Below are 18,457 nucleotides of genomic sequence, written 5' to 3' on the forward strand. Positions count from 1 at the left end.
AATTATAATATTTATCAGTCAACACCAGAAGAGAGCTACATCAGAAATGGATTACATTTTTCTTTCTTGACAAAGTCATGCCTCCTACTGCCTGCAAGTTCTCAAACTGATCATCTTAAGCACAAAGGACATGTTTCCTCATATTAATAATGAACAAAACTTCATTCTGCTACTAGTCCATTAGCACCGCTAAATGCCTTCCGATGACATAAAAAGATGGGGTGTGCAAATATAATGGGCACCTTGTTTTAATTGTTCAAATTTTCTCCCCTCCTCTTTTTTGAAGGTGACAGGGCCATTACTCCAAAGTCACCACTTATCAGCAGTATCACTGAGGATTAATGGTTTCACTTCTGCTAGTAAGAAATGTTCAAGTTGTCCTGATTATCAGTGCAAGAAAAAGAATAATGGTTATTTGTCATTGTGTTAAGCAGTGGGAGAGACTAATCTAACAAAACACTCAGTTAAGAACACGATTAACCCTTCCTGGCCAGACTGAGTGGGATGCGTGCAAGTCTGAGGGCAGCAGCAATGCCGCTGTCTGGAATGTTTGCCTTCAGGAAAAGTCACATCAGTCTGGTTTATAAGACACACATGATTCCATACGAGACAAAACTATACTCATATTAGGGTATTGAAAGATAAACAGGAAGAGTATGTAGATGCAGCAGAGCTAAAGACTTTCTGTTGTTTGTATGTTGTGGTTTTCCATGCATAAGTAAATCTTTTGTGTGAAATTCCAACTTCGAGTAAGCCTGTAGTGAGAGACAGGTTCTTCTGTGTATACTGTAAGTTAAGTCATTGTGCAAAGTTTGAAAAAATTTGCAATAATTAACATGCATGAAAACATAGTGAGATAAACAAAAAAAAGGGTAAAAATCTCGCAAAAATGTGTATACATTTAAATAGATTTTATTCTGTAATTTTATTGGGTGGATAATAAATAAACATGTCAATAAACAAAATGGCTAAATCAAATATAAAAACCACAACCACTAGCTGACACACTAGCCATTTAACACATTTGTCTCGTACAGGATTTCTTTTTCCAGTGGTACAGTCCCTGTAGCTTTTGTACTGGTGGTGCACACTGCTCCAGTAATCGCCTACATTATTTTCCTTGTCTGTCACCTTTATAGTATCTATTAGCCACTCTCTACTATCTGTTTGTGGGGCATTTTCTCTTCCTTTTTCCCATGAATGTTTTATATATTGGAGGGAGAATGATTGTTCTTTGCAATGAGGCCAGCGCGTGGCCTCAGTAAGACAAATTGCTCTAGAACGTCTAAATGGCAGTCAATGATAACTCATTGTAAGGAGAGTAAGTGACTTCCAATGGAGTGGATAGGGGACAGAGAATAATGGCAGAGCACAGGTGAAAAATAGATGTTTGGCTCAGTGTAATTACTCCATTAGGGGGCTCTCTGTTAATCTACCCAAGCCAGAGCGAGTGTTTTTACAGCGATGAGGAGGTGACGGGCGAAAATGACTACAACTGGACCGAGAGGAGCTCTGAGGCTACCTCCTCAGTCACAACACAAGCCATGAAGTGTTTACTAATGGACAAAATGTACTCCCAGTTTGTGCTCTCTGAAACGTCCCACATGATCTACTCGAGTTACAAATAAGTGTGGTGATAGATGTATTAATGAAGTTCATCAGTGAGCTGACAAATTAATTACCTGCAGTATGGTCCCATGCATTCAGAGTGCTTTAACCTTCTCCGTCTAAATTGTACACTGGAGAAAAGATCAGCTGTGAGCCCTGGTAAATATAAAAATCTTGGTTAGGATAGAAAAAAAGGCGGGTAGTGTGTGTGTGCGTGTGTAAAAAAAAAAAAAAAAAAACACCCGCTGGAAATCAACACCCCCGTTCTGTTGATTTCCAGACAAACATAATGATAACAATTTTTTGACCATTTGGTGTCTGCTGCTTCCGCCTGTGGCAATCCAGACAAAAGGAGCCTGGAAAAAAATGGCCCAATATGGTCTTAAGAGTTTACTCTGACCATACAATCTGTTTTCTTAAGTCAACTTTTAAAACACTGCTATAAGCACTGCCCACAGCATTATCAGGGAAGCTCAGATTGACCTTGTATTCACCTTTATACTATTTCCCATCTGTTTAGGTTCCATCGTAGAATTCATCCCAGTTGGCTGAAGGCCCACTTTGCATTGGGCTTCCTCAGCTGAACCAAGAACAAAACCCTGTTGGAGCTAGACTCTCTGTTTGGCCTATTTCAGAGAAATTTCTGCTTGCATCTCAGCATTTGTCTCAGGACCTGACAAGCCTTCTGGACTTTTCAATCTGTTTGAAAGGCAGAAGATAAAGATGGCAAGAGTAAGCCGCTGACTTAGACGGCTTTTCCTCAAAACAAGAAAACAATGTGGTCAGTTCTGTGGCTTAAAAAAGAAAATACAGATCCAAAACATTAAGAAAAAAAAAAAATTCAGGGGCACCCTGGAGAGAAGCCAATTTGTTTTGCTTTGTCAATTAAAGGATAAAGCAAAAATATTTCTTTCTTAGTTATCTCTGCTAATACAAATCCTCTCTGCAGCTCATTAGAGGGGCAAACTGACCTTCAACTAGATATGTATGTGTAAAAAAGAAAAAAGAAAAGAAAGAAAGAATAAACGATTACAGCAGTAAGCAGGTAGGAGTGGCTCAAAACAAACGCCAAAGGTGAACAATTTCCTCTGCACCCGAAAAGCCACAGGTTGTGGTAAAGGGGATTTCCAATGTTAAGGACAGTGAGGGGTGCCATTATCACTCAGTGATGAAAACGAGCACGGTGACCCGATTAAGGGGAGAATTTCTGGGTCACGGTCTTGTTTTTCAATGCTTAATTTGTCTATCGATAGTGACACGGTCCGTGACTCGCACCTACCTGTAATATTATCTTTCGAAAAGTCGTGGTTCAGACAGGGGCCTTGTCACTGTAACCCAACACGGAGGGAGAGAGGGAGTGAGCGAGAGGACGTAGCCCGCAGGCAGAGTGGCGCAGAGGGGAGGAAACGCCAGCTGACTGCCGGACTGCGTCGACAAGTTGCGGGCTGCGGCGCCACTCAGTGGCCGCTCCGGTGTCTGGAGCGTCTGCTGCCTTTCTGGTGGCTCGGTCCCCGCAGGCTTCCAGGCGTGAAATACATAAAGTAAGTCTTCAAGTTTCCATAGATAGATAGATAGATAGATGTGGAACTAGTCTTGTTTAGCTGTACAGCAACAAACAAGTTCATTGTGTTTGTCGTCTAAGTCTCAGGGTCTTCTTTGCATCACACACACACACACACACACACACACTCCCATTCCTGTCATGCTAATGTAATACAAAAATATATATTTAGCCTGAAAGACATGGCAGTGAGTCTTTTAAAAAAAAAAAAAAAAAAAAGGCTGTGCTCTGTGTTTGAAGTTGTAAACGTGACAGAGAACTTGAAGAGAAAAGACCCAAGACTGGCTGTCTAAAGATGAGTGAAAAGCGGTCAGTGAGCATGTCCTCCCCCTCCCTTCCTCCCCCATTCAGAGGGATATTCTGTGGCCAAGACTATTAGAGACGAAGGACAAAGTCTGAGAGGATGTAGATTATTAAATTCTTGAATCCTTTCACTGGAGACATTCTTTTCTATACCATTCTTCTGCACCCCGTTTCTGTGCAATTATGGGGCTCTCTTGATTTTGCCCCCCCCCCTTTTTTTTTTTTCTTTCTCGAGCCCAAATGAAATACAGATTTCTCCATGATATGCAACAAAGCAAGGGAGAAACAATGCAGTTTTAATTTAAAGGTTTTCTTCGTACAAACTTAAGTGTTTTAAAATAATCTAGCACCGTGACATATATCTGTAATGTTTAGATTTGAGAACCAAACAGTCACACTGCAGTCTGGCAAAATTTCAAGTGTTGGCAAGAATTTTCAGGCTTGTTTCCCCCTTTTTAATAATCGCTGCACTGTATATGCAGAGCACACTTCAACTGTCTTTGGTGTTATGAGAAACCCTGGCTGTGGATTCAAAACCTCTGTTCCCCCTTTCTGTGAGAGTCTGTGCTTCATTTGATGCCCTGTCCATTATTGCCAGCATATTTGAAAAGTGCTAAGCCTTGAAACGAGTTCCATATTATTTCAGGCCGGACTGAATATTTCACAGCAGGAGGCAGAAAATGAGACCTTCCCTCAAGAGACTGCCTGCAGTGCATTCTACTTGGTGCAGCAAACGGAAGGTCTCATACTGTGCAAAACACACTTGAACAAACAATTATATATTTATCCACCGCACATGTGAGATTTTTATTTATTTTCCTATGTTTGTGGTTGCAGGGAGAAATGGGAAGGATACAAATTTGTAGGAAATTTAAAATGTGAAGAGTCTTTATAATTTGTGCATGCAACAGTTTCCACAGCCAAATCAGGGGGCAGTGGATTTTCATTGACCCACAACACGAGGTGTTTTACTATCACCAGCACAAACGTATCCGAAGGAAAGTGGAGCTCCCTCCGAGCTGCACCCAGAGTACAAATGCAGCAGGCTGAAAACAGGAAGCTAACCAGATTGATTCTTGAATCATCTTCTGGAAATCAGATCCCGGTCTTGTGAGATTAGTCTGTACTCTGGTGCACGATTTCATAAATGTGTAACAGAGTAGACTCTGGACTGTTGTCTGGTAACAATGCTGTCTTTGGATTTATTCTAAAGACTTCCTTCAGTGGCAGAAAAGCTTTCTGAAACGCTTGAAGGCAGAGGAACGAGGAAAGTTCCTACGGGGAAGAAATTAACTTATAAATATGTAGGTGTGACACACAGTCAGCCGCTAAAACAGCCTTCTGCATGGTTATACGTTATTACTGTTTGAGCCACTCTTGCTGTGAAAAGTTAACAGAACAGTTTATTCCAAAAGACATTATGCTAAAAACTAATAGAGTCTTTTTTTTTTTTTTCTGGCAAGGAATATTCATCATATTGACATTTGATTTTATTATCTTTAAATTATAATATTTTTATCAGCTGACAAGTTACAAAAGTGACATATAAAACATGATTCAATTTTATTTCACTATATTGAGTTAAACAGTTCATTTGCACCTAAAAGTAGATTTGCACTGGGGGAAAAAAGTCAAACAACAAAGCGTTGCTTAATCATTAAAACTTCAGCTGGCAGTGACCTTTGGGAAGGATCCATATCTCTGTTCCTGGAAGAAACGATGTGGATGGCAAGCAGTTGTGTCCTTTGTGTTTTGTGAAGATATTGAGTGTTTGAAGTGTTAACCCTGATGCTACGCCTTTGGGGCGCACAGGCGAAGGAAACATGTCACACAATAGGATGGGACTTGGATCTTTGCTTCCCCTTGTCTGACCTCTGACCATTATTGGTTTTTAGGGTTGCTGCAATGCTAGCTCCTTAGGGGTAGTGTCTGCCTTGATCAAGTCACCGTGTCATTAGTTAATAATAATAAGACCCCTGAATAAAATAGTTTGTAGAGTTATTAAAAAGGTTCCTTTTTTTATTTTTCTTGAAAACATAATCTGCAAATAACATCACTGCCATGTGTTTTAACACAAAAGGTTATGTAAAGTGGATTATTCTAAAAAAAAATAAAAAAAATTTTTTGATTAAATTTAATTTAAATGAGACCCCCACATACAACGTTTTGTCATAAAAAGAAATCTGCTAAATCACAGTTTCTCTCCTCGTTTTAAGACCTCTTTGTTCAGCCTGCTTTTACCCTCATGCCTGTTTCAAAAGGCTTGGCCATCTATGAGGTGTTTGCTGTCATGGAAATGACCTTTGTTAATGAATCTTTGAATTTTGGTTGACAATGTTTTTGTGTGATCCCTCCATGTTATATGCCTCCAGTAGCTTCGCTGACATAATCCACCGAGGCCACGCATAAAACAGTGTGCCATCTGCACCTGGAGCATGACTATCAGCTCTGTTCTGAGCCCCCCTCCTCCATACAGACCCCCCCCCCCCAGTGCTTTTTGCTTTTTTGCTTGAGCTTTCTCCTGCCTCTGTGTAGCCTGACCCTGCTCTTCCAGTTCCAGGCTACAGAAGCCAAACCAAAGGCAGCTTTCAAGGGGGACTGTCTGCTCAAATCAAGTCACAGGCCTTTTTAGAACCGGTTCATAGATCATAGCAAGTAGAAGTCAGAGAAGAGGATGACCCTCTCCTCGAGGCTTGATCGGATCTTGGCCCAGTCAAACCCAGCAGGGCTCAGTCTCTGGACAGCTTCGTCTCTGCAGGCTTTGACTCTGTGATAGCGCGAATGAAAGAGGGCACCAAGAGAGCAGCAGTTCTGATGTGTCAGGCTCAATGTCCTGGCAGCCTCACAGAGCAATGTGGGCAAAGTAAAGGACACAGCCAGCAGGCACGGGTCCAGAATAAGACCCCTATATTGTGTGACATGTCATCTAATGACTGTCCTTTTGTTTTAGATCTTTGCATTGCAGAGATCAGTTGGGACCAGTGACAAAGGTCACAAGACAAATAAACAAAGCAGGCTCTTTAAAAGCACAAATGAGGACAGAGTGAAACAGTTTGAAATTATAACATAAAAGTGACACTTTTTCTTGAAACAGCCAGATTCATTAGCATCTGTTGATTTATTACAAATATCCTGTATTTTGTGGATGTTCAACCCAACTTCTCCCAATAAAAATTTTAAATCATGGGTGTTTTATCAGTAAGCTCTTGCTGGTTTTGCAGCAGAACATCAGAATTTTGTTTTTTTTTTTAGCCTTATTCACCATAAACTACATATCAGGACTAAGATAACCAGCTCAGTCTTGTTGACTTGAAGGTTTTTCACACCGTATTTCTGAATCCTCTCTGCTTGACTTGGGTTTGCACCTCCATAGATCTCCGCATTCATTAAGATTACGTATTTACACAAAGCCCACCACTTCTTTGCATAATGGCAAGCAGGTCCCCTGGCTGGCACAGTGTGTTTCAAGTGTTTGGTGAGGATATGACCGAATTTTAAGCATGTCATGTCTTGCTTCCAAGTTGACCTTGCACAAAAAGCCCAGTGATCTCATTCTTCACTTCAGATGAAAGCTGCTGATTCTCTGTGTTACAGTGTTGCTCCTGTAAGAAAGGAGCCCTGTATGGCCTGTATATCACTGCAGGCTACTTCTTCAGACTCTCTCCACTTTCTCTTTGCACCATAATGGGTGGGCAGAGAAAATGGCTCAATTCATAAAGCTTTGATATGGAAATCTAGGTTAATTTTCTTCTCCAAAGGGAGTAATTTACCAACAGAGTCTATAATCCAGCTAATTTCTATAAAAGGGATCGGCCATTCTAAGTTTTAGCATGATGAGCCCAGTGTGATGTTTTTATTTAAAAAGACAGCAAATGTGATAAAACTGTTATATATATTTAGCGCGACATGACTGTGTATCTTTAAAAGTACTGTACAACTTTTAAAAATCAGAGTTCTGTGTGTCAATCACAGTTATGCCCACCAGGCCGTGTCAATAAGAGGATATCACCCAGATGTAATTTTATCTCTGACTTTACTTTAGGGCACAGAAGTTTTAAGTCAGCAGAGGTCACAGAGAATCCTTCTTTACACTGAGGGCATATGGCTTTGTCCAGTCAAATGAATTATTATGATTATGTTAAATAGCCTTTAGCTTTAACTTTGCTGTATGCTGCTTTACTTAGCAGAACTATCACAAAGTGCATTAAGGGTATGCAACACTGAGGCATTGAGATTTCATAATATACTCACAAAACAAAAGGAAAAGTAAAAGAACCTAAATATGTTGCTGTTGTTCAGGCAGCTGCAAAAGTCTCAGCATATAGCAACTAGGAAAAGAGTTTATGAAGAGCTACTACTTCAAATATCCATCACCATGCTGGTACCATTTCATCCATGGCTTTATGTGGCTGAAGGCATTTATTATACTGACACCCAACAGTTACTCTGATACTGCGCCTGTCAGTCTCAGGCATCGCCAAGCTGTCTGACGTGACTCAGGGTTATGAAGGTTAATATCGGCTAGTGCTCAAAATTCAAATGATGACAGGATGGGTTCATTGATAAATGACTGATAGTTGACCCCATATTTCACTTGTCATTGTGTCACCTAAAGCTTTCTCAGACAAGGTTTGTCAGAAGAATTTTTCGGCTTAACCCTCAGTTGTCTTTATCTTTGCTTACTGTCTCCCCAGCCGATGAATCAGCTACTTATTCTGACTCATCGCTGGATCTAATTAAAACTAAATCTGCTCTACAGAGCTAAAAGAAAGTCTGGGTCCTAATTTAGGGACTATACTGTAAATGTCTTTCTGTGTGTGTTCTTTTTTAAAATAATATAAATGGAGTGTTTGCCTCCATGTATGTGCATCAGTCCATTTATTACAACTCAGTAAAGAGGCAAAAAACTGAATGACAAAGCCACAGAAAACTGTAAAAGCATATATTTGTATGTTTTTCCTACCTAGGAAACTATGGGAATGCTAATCTAAAAGAAAGAAAAGATCAGAGACATTAGTATTATGAAAATAAATCCAGTTAACCATCCATATTTTGCTTCAAATCAAATTAAGGGCAACTTTTAACATACTTTCACACAGTAATATAAGTAAGTGTAAATCAGTTTATTTAGCCAAATAACATTTAAACTTTATAACAGCAGGATATGTAAGTGAAAATGCAAATAGGGGCTCTCTTGATTTTGCCCATTAGGAATTTATATTATGAAATAAGTGTTTACATGGTAATTTTTCATCAGTTTAAAGCGGAATTCACTTTCATTCAGAATTAAACAGGAATTAAAACTCTCATGTGAACGTAGCAATTGTTAATTGTAGGTAGGAAGGTTAACAACTCTGAGTTACTGTAATTTTGTCATTTGCTTTAAAACAATAAAGGAACAAAAGTTATCTGTACGAGAACATCTACGATCAAAAGTTCAACAGCATGATTTGGTGGTATCATTCTGTGTGTGTTTGCAGTGACCTATAAAAAAGGACACTTTTAGGTTACAGTGCATGCACTGTCACATATTATATTGCTATATGAATTTCAATACTAAGCTCATCTGCCCCTGGATGACCTATGACATGCCATTCCTTAGCTGGAATCTTGCTGCCACATCCTGCTGGTGGGTTTTTGCTCTTTTGGGTTTTCAGCTAGAGGACACATTGCTGAAACCTGGCAGTGATGAGGGCAATATATCAGTCAAAAGTGCTTCCAGCATAACTCGACAGTTACATTTACATAATCTGTAGTTCAGAAGTCATGGAGTCAAAGGACAAATGGCAAAATATATGCTCTAATATGGAAAGGTCAGCTCAGTCAACCCTCATCTGATATCAGTGTATATATACAATATTTCTGTCCAAATGACTACATGACTCCAGAATACCAAAGAATTATGTGACTTACTTCTCATATCCTAAACAGCTGATTTATATCCACAATATTAGTATAGTTAAAATAAATTATTTAAGCAAATTATCATCTAAATGCCATAAATATTGTTGATGAAAACTTTTAGAATGTAGTTGTCTAAATCAGCCAAAACATGCTAAATACTAAATAACTTTCATTATTTTACACAGGTTAGTATAATGTGATGGCACAGTGACATTTATCATTTTAAGCAAAAACGTCACTCTTTTCCCAGCCCTCCCCTTTTTTGTCCCTGGTGTCTGGTGGAGCAGGCAGGATGCCCCTGTTAGGTCTCCCCCCTGCCTAGACTCAGCTCCTCTGCACCATACAGCCATTAACCACCATTACCGGGCAGGGCCATTTCATGGTCAAAGAGCATTTTAGTGTTAGCTCTCCCTTAGGCAACAAAATCAGCCAAGTGAGTTCTCAGTAGTGCTCAACTACATATGCTATGTTTTACATTCATCACTCTCTTTTTTTTTCTTTTTAGGTTTTATTTTGTAGTTTATTTTTTTCCTCAAAGTTTCACTGCTCCTTAACTCTGCAAGTGTGACTAAGCATAACTCAACTTAAGAACATGCTCTCTCTCTCTCTCTCTCTCTCTCTCTCTCTCTCTCTCTCTCTCTCTCTATATATATATATATATATATATATATATATATATATATATATATATATATATATATATATGTGTGTGTGTGTGTGTATTGTTTTGACAGCCCTATGGAGTTCAGACCCCTAAGGAACTGCGTGCAGATGTTGTCTAACTTTGGGCTTCTGCCCCCAAGGAGCTTTTTAACCACACCAGCGACCTCAACCCTAAAGATAGGAAGGTGCCCCGACTCTGCTTCCTCATCAGATGATATGCTGGTGGGGTGTAGAGAGTCTTTCAAGTATTCCTCCCACCAACCCACAACATCCCAAGTTGAGGTCAGCAGCCTCCCATGAGCCCTCGTTCCCCCTCCTGAGTCATCGGATGGTGCATCATAATTTTGTGAAAGCTGCCCGGAAGTAATTTTCCATGGTGTCTCCTAACTCCTCCCATGCCCGAGTGTTTGCCCAAGCAACTGTAGAAGCCGCATTCTGCTTAGCCTGCTGATTACAAGTTGAATATTGGATAAATATTGGATATAAATATTGTAAATATTGAATTACTCTAATATTTATTCTAATAAAAGTGGAGCTAAATGTTGTCTCGTTTGGTCCCACAGTTTCAGTGCTGTTACAGACTGAATCGAAATTAAGTGAGAGTTGAACAAACCCTCTTGGGCTAAAATGTAACAGTAACTGAAATTTTATCATTGTGGTTAAGAAAAAGCAAACATCTTCTCATGCAGGTTCACCAGAAATACAAACACACATACATACTACCACACACACACACACACACACGCACACACACACAACTTCAGCCAAGAATTGCCACTCAGTGATCACTGAAATGGAGACTCCAGCCGCAGAGGAAAATGTGTCTCATCTGACCTAACACTTCCTCAGAGCTCTAAACTTACAGAGTAGCCAGACAGGGTGATGCTACCATCTGCACACAAAGGAAATCCTAACTGTCCCCATGCAAGAGGGTGGTTACGGAGTTAAAATACTGCCTTCTTTCTTGGTTTAACCCTTGACACGGTAAGTTAAATTGCAATTCCTTTAGAAAGTGTGAGTACCATGGAAAGTGGATCCTTTACAGACTGAAAAACAGACTAAACTAAACTAAACTAAACTAAACTAAACTAAACTAAACTAAACTAAACTGGTCAATCTGTAGTCTGGTCACGCCAAACGGAAATAAACGCATCTGAACAAATGCACACATGCTCATTTTAGGTCAGTTTTGAAGTCAACTAGTCAGGCCTTTCACACCTACTAGTTGTGATGTTGCATTGACATCATCTATAATAAAGTGAAAACATAGGATCTCCAAAGGAAAATTGTAAAATGTGACACGTTATTTATTTAAAGCACTTTTTTTTTCTTTACATTTTTGTATTTTTAACAATGTGTATCCTCTTGTGTTCTTTATTATCCAGTATGAGAACTAGGACTAGACATCGACCATGGGCAGATTACACAACACGATGTTATAATACTCCAGATTCTAAAAAAAATCTGTTATGGAAATGGCATTTTATCTGGAAAAACTAATTTCTGTAAGCAATCTATTAATTAGTTGTACATTGACACAAAGCTCACACTGCATTCACTTAAAATTGCATTCAGATGTTGTCAGTTCACGCAACAATAATCTTCTTTGACTTAACCTTTTCAGCTGCCAAATAATAAAAGTTTATATCAAACTGGTGTGTAAAATCTGGTAAAGAAACATTTATTTATTAATTCATTATGGTTTGTAGCTATCTACAGCAGTGGAACATAGTATGCAGCTGGTGCCAGCAGAGCCTATTTAAAAGGGATGTGCACGGACTATTGCTGCCATCTGGCTATTAATAATAAATGTGAGGTGATCTGAAATATAAATATCAAGTCTCAAGTTTATCTCTCTCTACACATGTACTATAGTCTCATGTTACACCTAATATAAATATTAAAGGTTAATTTATGTTTCTCAGATGATGTATGGATTAAATCTTTAGTTGAAGACTTTGTTTTTTTCTCTCCTTCTCCCTTCTGCTTAAAAAGAAACCTGCTGATTGACGTTGGCAATAGATGGCAACAGTGCCGGGTGATTCTTGGTATGAAAGCAAGAAACACCACCCACTGTCATGCTGTACACCAGCTCAATAGTCCAACGAGCACTGACAGTCGCCACAGCTGTACAATTTACGCTACCTGAAGCCCAATAATTAGCATTTCTTTTTGAGCAATGAAAAAAAAAAAAAAAGGAAGAAAATGCACACTGTAAGAATTGTACAAACAGCCTAATGCACACAAACACACACATACAAGACTTCCTACAAACTTTTTTTTTTTCCTTTTGTTGTTTAACTGGAACTCAGGATTAAATTAATTGTGCAGCTTTTGTATTAATTTGTGTCAATGTTACACTTGTCAGCGTGAAGTTGACAAGAGGAGCCATATTCTTGCTGTTCAGTAGGAATCCAAACATGCTGGTTCTGCCTCATGCTGGTGGCGGATGACACTCAGGGAGAGATCATTCTTGCTCAGTAGGCAGTTCCCTCTCAGTTGAACTAGCCAGCTGTTTGTTTCTCAAAGCTTGACTGTTTGACATATGTTGTATCCATGCTGTAGAAAATCACTACAATAACAAACTACATTTTCCCAAACTATTATCTGCTTCTCTGTTACATTATTTATTGAGAATTATCACATATTTTAAAGCACAGGGAGGTTTCTTAAAACACACTTTCTCACTATATTGTTCGTTTGTAGCTTTATAGCTAATTCGTAGAATATGTCAGTGTTTGGCTGAAGGGGAAGACTGCATGTGTTCTATATTTTCACTTACATGCAGAAGTAGCAGGACGCACCTGCAAGCTTTAGGACAAACCTTTATGTCAACAGAGATGGAAAGGCTGGCCAACTGTGTTGACTGACTGTTAGCTCCAGTGGCTGTGAGTATGATTAATAAGCCTGCCCTTCACATAGTTCTCTGGAAAAAGAAAGATGTAACTCAAAACTGGAAAGGGGTGGCCACTCTATGTGTTTTTAAAAAAAGATAATGCACAACCTGCGTACTGGAGACTGTGGACGGCAGGTTGAATGGCTCTTAGTGACCAGGTGCTGGGCAATTACTCCTCCACCTTTAATCAGAGAGAGGATGTGGGGGCCTAATGAGCTCTTTGTGTGGAATGTTGTGAATGCAACAGAGAAGCTGTTAGGACACACCATGTTCCAGCTTGGTGAATTTGAGACTACCATAATTGGTGTATTGTGATAGTGATTTTCTTCTTCTGCACCAAAACAGCCCCTTAGCATCTGCTGTTTGCTTGAGCCGCCTGTCTGCGGCGGTCATAGCGCTCCCTTTGCTTCCCCACGCTGGGATTGTAGCGCTCAACAGTCATTTGGGCTCTAATTTGAGAAGATTAGGTCCCCATGCTGATAAGTCAAACATTACATCACAGCCTTTCCGCTGTGATACGAAAGCATGTCGCAATCTTCTGGCACTGATGACAGAAGTATGTGGACATGTGTAGCATGTTTGCTTATTTTCAGAACAAGAAAATGTGTTTATATAAAAATTGAGTTGCCTGATATATATTTTTAAGTAATTACTTGCCTGATAGTAGCAGTGCTGCATGCAAATGTACCGGCACACTCTTTAACTCTGCAGCATTTGTAATTTTACAAGATTGTTGGGCTTCATAAAGTTTTTTGAACTTTCAAATATGTTTTAATTCTTAACCATGTAGTGCTTATGGCAGCTAACAGAAGACCTGACCTGATCTCAGCAAAGCAGAGGAAGGCTATAAACTAAACCAACGGGCTTCTAGCTCCAAATCTCCAGTATTAATAATAGCAAAGAAACTTTAGTTAAGAGGATCGGGAAGAAAATAAAACCTTCCAAGGAAGAAGCCTCACCTGTGAGCTCATCACAAGTCAGTGTCTCAGGAATGCAAAGCAATATCGGGATAAGCCAGAGTGGTTTTTGGAGACAAGCTGTGGACAGATGAAGTTAAAACCCAGTTCACCTGCCAAAGTCACATAAAATGCAGTTGGTTGATAATACTATATGAAAAAGAGTTCACCATCTGATGAAAATCACACATCATCAAACCATTAAGCACATGGGCCAAAACATTCGAGTTTAGGCTTGTGTGGCGCCAGCGACAGCACAAAAGTGAATTCTGGTAAACATCATCAAATTCTGGATGCGAACAGAACTTGAAAAAAGTTATTTTTCCACATCAGAATAATATGGAACTCAAAATCCTGAACGACTTTTGCACACATGAAAGAAGTAATTTCTGGCATTCTTGAAATAGATATTACTAACATAAACAAACATACAAACATAAATATTTGCCAAAGGTGCCTAAGCCTCTATACACAACCGCCAGTAGACAAGGATTCAAACATGTGCATGCAGGAACAATGAGATGCAACAAAAAGAAAAACAAGTTCAAAGATCTGTAGCAACATTTTTTTTTTTTTTTTTAAGTTTTTAGTTTAAAAATACTAAAATGTATTTACTAAAAATGTACAGGCTGAAATTGAAAAAAAAAAAAAAGATGGAGTTCATGAATTACTATCGTACTAATACGTTGCAGAAAAGGTGCTTAAAGTGTTTGGAGAATTATGGACCTTACCTAAATTCAGATTACGAACAATGATGTTAGCATGACTGCATTGGGGATTAAAACTCAGCTATCTGAAAAACACTTTTGTTTTTAAGTTGTGAAAAAGACTTCACTTCAGCTCACTTTTTACACAGGCAACGAAATCAGATTTTGTTTGTACATTTGTCATAATGTGAAGAATCTTATCCACTTCAACCGTCAGTTTTTTTAGGGCTTTGGCTGATCTGTGTGGTTAAATTTGGTTAAAATGATCAGTGCCAACATGTTGGGCTGATGCTTTCCAAGCTTTACAAGACGCCCACATTATTGCATTTTTTTTACGGGTTTTCTCCTTTGCAGAAAGTATGACACCTTTCAGAAGACTGAGAAGTCTGGCCAGTCTTTTATTATGTGGCAGACATGACATGATAAAATGCCACCTTCAGTTTTCCATTTTTGTACATGTGTGAAGGCCATAAGAAGGCTAAGCCATTAACCACACTGCTCATTCAACATCTGTATGAGGTTCATCTGTGCAGCAGAGATCCATGGCTCAGGCACTCCCTCTGTGCCCCTATAGAAAAAAAGGCCTGCCAGAATGAGGAATGACGGCTAAGGCCCTGATTATTAGGATTAATTGTCTCTTAGTCATGCAGTGGAGCAGGGGTGCCAGGGTAAAGCAAGGTGGAAATAATGAGGGCCAGCCAGTTGTCGTCATGCTTTCTTTACGAGTACCTTTCACGAAACATTTCCTATAAGGCACTTCACGCTATCAAGACTATTTACAACAGAGATAAGCATGAAGTCATAATAAAATGTATAATGCTTTTGAATGGATGATATTCAGTCCATCGACGGTGCTGACAAGCTACTTACTTGTTTAGAAGACAGATACTATGCAGCCTTTAAAAGCACACCTGTCAGGTTTTACATTATTTGCTTTTTTTTTATTATTTTTTTATTCTTTGGCCTCACATATCAGGTATTCTTCACACCAAATGACTCTTTGAGTCTTCTAACAAATTCAGTGACAGACTAATTTATGATACATTGTTGAAGACAAAGTTTTCTGATTTCTACATTTTGATTCCAGATTCCTCCAACTGATACCTTTTTTTTTTAACAGATGTATGTTATCATTTTCATATCCAAAGTCTTTCTTCTTTTCACAACACAAACACAAAGTCCCAAAGTTTCTTCTTTTTCTCAAAGTGAAAGGGAGAAAATTTCTAAAAAAGTTGCAAATGGATGCTTTTTCAGCCCCTCCGCCGCTCTAAAAGGAGAGGAGAGGAAAAAAACAAAAAAACATCTACCAGCTGTCATTTCCTGGCATATTCATTCATCATTATTTGATAATAAGTGGGGAATAGCCCCTGAAAACCTCTATTACCTTTATGTACTCTACAGAAGTGTGCCACAGATAACAGATGAGGCTGGACTTGATGTAAAATTAAATTACTTTTTTTCATATTGGGCGCAATTAATGGGTTTTAGAAGCAGCACGGCTCTGTGCATTTAGGGAGGTGTCCTATCAACTCGTCCTGGGGATTAACCTATCTGCTTTGCACTGGCCTCTGACTGCATGCAAGCAATGCTAATCTGCACACAACCAGACAAGCCCCCTTCAATAACTTTCAAAAACTTCTGCATTTATGATGGAATATCTGTCAGCTGGATGTCATTAATTTTGCACATGATTAAAGGCGCATTTGGGACTCTTGTCAAGTGGAAGTTTGAAGCTGTCACTTGTTTGAGCATGTTTTGAAACAGCAGTTAATGTGCAACCTTGTATGCTACGAAGACTTTCCCACTTATATATAATTTTGTATTGTTTTACTTTCCTTAATAAGTCATTCATTGTACTTTTTTCTTTCTTTTGTCAACTACGATGGCTTCTGTTTTGTGTTTAAAGGCGTGACAGGATGACTGTTAGTTTTTTCTTTTGGCCTTGACTGTTAGAACAGAGCACCTGACACAAAGTCAGGATAAATGCTTTTGATTTTGGGATACCTTTTACAAATCTTGCATAGCCTTGGGTGAAAAACATGGAACAACAATGCAGACGTACAGTAAAGCACAACGGAGGCACTCAACATGAACTAATCAGTGCTTTGGGAATATATAAGTCTCTTTGACTTTCAACATAGTCAAGGGAAAGGGAGAGAGTTTCCAAGTTGTTTGTCATCTAAATAAATCTTCCCTGCAGCATTCTTCAGACTTCCAATAATAGTGACTGGTTCAAATGCCAAATTATGCTTTGCTCTGACATATTGCCCACACCATGTGGTATATGCACTTGTGTATGATTCTGTGTGCGCGTCAGAATCTGTGTCACATTGATTGTGTCTCAAAGACTGTGTGTGCACACGTGCCTGCTGTTTGTATGCATTACTGTGCGTGTTAGTGGAGGTGGCTGGTGGCGATGTACCAACCAGTCACGGACCTAGAGGATTAGATTTACCATTTCAAAGATGCCTGTGCTTCTAAAGTTTACACACACATACATGCACACACATACACACACACACACACACACACACACACACACACAATCACCCACCCACACACTGCTTACCCAGCTTGTCAACGTGCAACGTGGGCTGTGGAGGCTTGTGCGAACAGATGGGAGGAACCAGCATAAAATAAAGTTAAACTAGAACAGAATGACTATGCAAGTGGCATGGCCGCCCTTTGTTTGCTAGGAAGGTGATCCTCAGCAGCTGGGGATGATGGAACGCATGATTAAAATTACCAGAGGGAATGATTAATATCTCCTTAAAGCACACACTTCCAGCATATCAATCATCTCATTACAGTGGAAAAGTTAATTGTGTGAGGGGAGGGTTGGGCCCCCTGAACCATGAAAAAGTAGCCCACCCCTCGACATGTTTACTTCCACAACAGAACAGACCCCCCAAAAAAAAAAACTCCATGTGTTCTTTTCTGTGTTTCGAGAGTTTCAACTAAATTTAATGGCGGGCATCACTCTGCAGGGGGTGTTTCTCTGAACAGTAAGTACAGTTTTCTACTAACTGACAAAACTTTATTACAGGCTGATACTTGAAAGGCTGTAAGGCTCACATATGATGGAAAGTTACACCAAGAGCTCTTTTGGAGTCATATGGAAATGTGCATTAATGATATACAGTACGATGCTGCATTTAACTCTCACCTTTGTGCTCCCTCATGTTATTAACACTCATGATTTGTATAACTAAAGGACACAAGTGTCAACTTTCATAGGTTGACACAATGCTTGCATGTGTTAATGAGTACAGACAGTATGTGCAAAAAGCAGCTGAAGATTATTTAAGTGTTAAACCCTGATGGAAATAAGGAGGGGGAAAAAAAAGATAAAGCTGCGTACCTGGGAAGATGAGGGGAGGTAGGGGTCCCTGTGCCTGTGGTGGCCCAGATTGCCCTTGCCTTGCCTTCCTTTCCCCTAGCTGCCAGTGTGTCCTACTCTTTGCCCTCTCTGCTCCGCTGCGCTCGCTCCCGCCCCCCCCTCCCACCTCTCCCTGCGTGCCTACGCTGCCTGAGCCAGCTGCTCCCACTTCATCTTCAGCAGCGTCACCAGGCGGGGTATTAATCATGTTTTTCGAGGGGGACACTCTGCTATTTATCTCTCTGACACTTCCAGCATTCAGAGGCCCGTTGCTGGGCACAGCCCATTGAGTAGTAAGATTACACATTACATCGCTCCATTGCTTCTCCCTGCCCTCTCCATTGACTGGCTGTTCAACGGTGGCATCAAGCTTGCACAATCAGACATAATTTATGCCCTACATGTATAAAAACACTTTCCTGTTTCTGCATTTTCACCTTGCATCCTTCAGTTTTGTTAATGTGTCACACACGTACATGT

The 18,457-nt window shown here is 39.7% G+C and overlaps 1 long non-coding RNA gene across 1 annotated transcript in view; it reads right to left on the bottom strand.

Moving 5' to 3' along the window:
• LOC306760753 overlaps positions 1-18,082 on the bottom strand; it is a 115,572-nt gene extending 97,490 nt beyond the window's left edge. Inside the window, exon 1 of the long non-coding RNA XR_013771453.1 lies at positions 17,960-18,082. This is a non-coding gene — a long non-coding RNA (uncharacterized lncRNA). The remainder of the gene's footprint in view (positions 1-17,959) is intronic.
• Positions 18,083-18,457: the final 375 nt, after the last annotated feature.

The sequence above is a fragment of the Telmatherina bonti genome, assembly GCF_933228915.1.
Source record: "Telmatherina bonti genome assembly, chromosome: 2".
Lineage (NCBI taxonomy): Eukaryota > Metazoa > Chordata > Actinopteri > Atheriniformes > Telmatherinidae > Telmatherina > Telmatherina bonti.